The sequence below is a fragment of the Amblyomma mixtum genome, chromosome 5 (genome assembly GCF_055824585.1).
Source record: "Amblyomma mixtum isolate Tamu chromosome 5, ASM5582458v1, whole genome shotgun sequence".
In the NCBI taxonomy this organism is placed as follows: domain Eukaryota; kingdom Metazoa; phylum Arthropoda; class Arachnida; order Ixodida; family Ixodidae; genus Amblyomma; species Amblyomma mixtum.
In genome coordinates this window covers 39,407,483-39,411,280 of record NC_143016.1, presented here as the reverse complement: position 1 = coordinate 39,411,280, position 3,798 = coordinate 39,407,483, and the positions used below count along the sequence as shown (strand labels likewise).

The 3,798-nt window shown below is 46.4% G+C and overlaps 1 non-coding gene across 1 annotated transcript; it reads left to right on the top strand.

The window, feature by feature from the left end:
- The first annotated feature begins 560 nt into the window (after positions 1-560).
- Positions 561-633, top strand: TRNAK-UUU (transfer RNA lysine (anticodon UUU)). The gene has a single exon. It is a non-coding gene; the product is annotated as a tRNA-Lys (tRNA).
- The last annotated feature ends 3,165 nt before the right edge of the window (positions 634-3,798 follow it).

Below are 3,798 nucleotides of genomic sequence, written 5' to 3'. Positions count from 1 at the left end.
TGCGAACGTTTCGACAAGATAACTTGTTCTTGTCTTGCCTTCTACAAGCCCTCTTGTCGAAACGTTAGCAAGCACCCTGAGGCTTTTCCCTCTCTTGTTCACTTTGTGATTGTCAAGAACCATACGGCAGGATACGTTGTTGGGCGAGTTGGTTCACGACGAAGGGAAGGTAAGTACGCAAAAAAAAAAAAGACGACCACGAGAGAAGAGACAGGACGGGACGAGCGCAATCAGGACGGGATTGCGGTCCCGTCCTCTCTCTTCTCTCGTGATCGTCTTTTTTTTTTTTTGCGCACTTACCTTCCCTTCGTCAACAACCATATGCCTGCCCACTTTCCATCATAACAGGTTTCACGCACGACAGTTTTTCTCATTTGCATTGCCTTTTAGACATTCGTTTGCGATCGTATGGGAACTGGAGTAGGCTAAGAGCACTGTTGTAGGTTGCCAGAATTATTACTTGCCGTTTCAATACAGAACAGACAAAAAAAAAACATCTGAAAAATGAAACAAGGTGCTACATGATATGCTAAAGCTTTTAGAGGCCGTCTGCCGTGTCCGCCCGGATAGCTCAGTCGGTAGAGCGTTAGGCTTTTAACCTAACGGTCCGGGGTTCGAGCCCCCGTTCGGGCGTTGAATTTTTTTTTTTGTACTTTGTGGATAAATTTATTGCTGGGATATCGTGGTTTCATTTCACATTCAGAGAAGCATTTCTGGGCTGCTTTTCGAAGGAAACCAGCTGATATATTTCCCGCTTGATAATTCATTCTAAGCAATTTACGGGTTGCTAATATCATTCTATTAAGCATACAATGCGGTCTTTCACGCAGGGCCAAGCTTTTGGGCCACTGTTGGAGGGGTTGGTTCGGGGGAGCGATCCAATTTGCATTATGCATTTCTTTGAGTTTCCCCCCCCCCTCAAAGAAAAAAAAAAGATAGGGTTTCACGTGGTTTTGTCAACGAAAAATTCTCGCTTGTGGAGCGGGTGTTCTTAATATGCCCCTGCTTTCTCAGCTGTCTTTTTTTTTTTCTGAACAAGTGCCTGTGCGAGTTATCCTCGCGTCTCATATCCACACTTAGAGACCGCTATTCTCGTTTTTTTTTTCATCGGGAGGATGACAAGGGCCTCACAAACGACAGGATGGGCTATAATCAAGGGCGTCCGCAGAATTTTTTGCAGGGGGGGGCCCCATTGGTTGTTGGCGCCGGAGGGGGGGGGGGTATGTTCGTAGCAAAAAGGCACTATTTGCGGAGTAAATTTATTTATTTATATACAAATAAAATAAATAAGTAAAATACACGCATGAAAGAAAAATTACAAACAGCAAATTAAAGCGAGGCTAGGAGAGATACATTGGAGTTTATCAACGAAGAAACAATTAAAATTAATAAAAATGCAAAAAGATACTATCACTTCGTGAAGAAGAGTGCTCAGTCTTGCTGCATACGGGTTCTCGACACACCCGGGTTGATGACCAGCACACAGCACAATATGTTCACAAACACGCAACGACAGTCACTCAGTCAGTCTTCCTTGAACAGAAACTGTAGACGCCTCGGATTTTTCTGGGCGAATTGCGTGATGACACTGGTGATAAATTCATTTCTGTGCTTCATTACACGCTCTCGGTGCACACTCATCATACAAAGGCCGTCCAGTCTGTCGTTTGTCATCGTTGAGCGTAGCCACGTTTTCACTCTCCTCATTGTACTGAAGGAGCGTTCGACCGTACAGGTAGTAACTGGCAAAGCCAGAGCCACCTCAATGGCTTTTGCAACACCAGGGAAGAATGTCTTGGCCTGATGTAGAAGCTCGCAGTAAGTTATTTCTGATGGGTCCCCAGTTTTGTTGCACCACATCTCGTACCAAGAGATGGCCTCTTCCTTGAAGTTGTCGATGCCGTAAAAGCACTGGAGTTCTTCGGCGAGAACAGCGAACTCAACACGGCTCAAGTGCTTCATTTTTGATGGATGCAGCTGGAGAAGTTTGAAGCTCCTCTCATTGCTTTCAGAAAAGCGCCGAGCTAAAGAAGCAGTGAGGGAGTCCAAGTACGGCACATATATTGCCACACGGTAGTATTCCTCTGGCGACTGAATCCCGTAGTTGTCTCGGTGGGCCTGACGAGAGACTTGTCTTGGTACAGATATCACCACATTTAAGTGATTGGCTGCCTCCCTTGCTGCATTCATGATGTTAGAGAACTCCTCTACAGCGTTTGTCCGGTGGCCGCGAAAAATACGTTGTAGCTCAGTGATGTGGCCATGCACAGAATGGAAGTCCATGGATACACCTTGCAGAATGTTCGTAGCTGGTTCGAGCCGAGCGCTGTACTTCGCTACAATATGCAAGCAGACGATGAAAGATGAGCTTGTTGTTGCGCAGTAGAGGATGTGAGCTCGTTGTCTAGTTGCAGCGTTCGAGCATGATTCCGTGGACGCGAGCTGCTCGAGTGCTTCGACTATGGCCACGTAATGCTGAGAGAAGATCCTAATAGACTTGTACTTTGCAGACCATCTTGTCTCACACAGCATCGGAATGTTGGGCACCAATTTTCTCCGGAGCACGCTCTCGCGGAAGAAGTTTATGGTTTTGTTTGATTATCCCAATTGTGTTTCGAATTTCAGAGACGTCGTTCAATCGTTGATGACGAGATTTAGTTTGTGACTTGCACAGTGGAAAAATAGTGCCTTCGGGAACTGTTTTTGTATAATTTTGTTCACTCCAGCTTCTTTTCCAGCCATTGTAGAGCATCCATCGTACCCCTGTCCAACGAGGTTCGAAAGAATCAGTCCGACATTCGTCAAAAGCTTCAAGATTGCCGCGGCGATGCAAGCGGAGTTTAATTGCTCCAGCTCTACAAATCCCAAAAACTGCTCTCGAACGCACACTTCGACTTCCGCCTTGTCAATAAAGCGAACGCGATATAGACATCTGCTCTTTTCCTGAAATATCTGCAGTTTCGTCAGCAAGAACGGAAAAAGCAAACGCTTTGTTAGTTTCGGTAACTATCTGCTCTCTCAGGATGTCGCCACAGATTGTGATGATCTCGTTCTGGACGCGGACAGAAGTGTACTTGGCATTGCCAGCAGAAGAAGCGAAGTGCTCCTGAAGTAGAGTATCTCCAGCTTCTACACGAAAGTCAAGCAGATCATTGAAGACTCCACTATCGGACTGCTTGCCGCGAATCGGCAAGTCATGCGTCGCGCAAAAGACAATGGTGGAAACTATTGGAAATAGTTTCTCACGGTTCCTTTCAACTTGCGCGTGCAGTGCTCTGTTCAGCTGCTGTACAACGGGTAGCTGCTTGCCTTTCATCACATCCATAAAGTTCTGTGAGGCCGTCATTGCCTCCTGGTGCCATTGGGATTTTACGTGATCCCTGCACGCCTCGTGCATTTTTCTGTAGTTACTGAAAGCGCGCACGATAAAACTACCTTGAGTACCCCGGTGAACACGCGGAGGAAAAATGACGCAAAAACGACAAAAGGCGCCTTTCGCTGTCGCTGAGTACGCAAGCCAGGGGGCGTAATCTCCCAGCCACTGATGTCGAAAAGGCCTCTTTCCAGGTGTTACATCCTTTTTAAAATCATATGTGACATTTGGCGACCATGGCTTAGTAAGAAGACGTAACTTCAAAAAGTCCGGTATGCCAGTGAGTTTAGCTTTGCCTAGAAACTCTCCTAAGTCATATTCTTGAGGCAAGTTATTTGTTTTCTTGATGTTGTCTCCGGACTTCGATCCCAAGCAAGGAGAAAGGGAATCGTTTCGGCTTACTGCGTGACCGGAGCTCGCTGGTG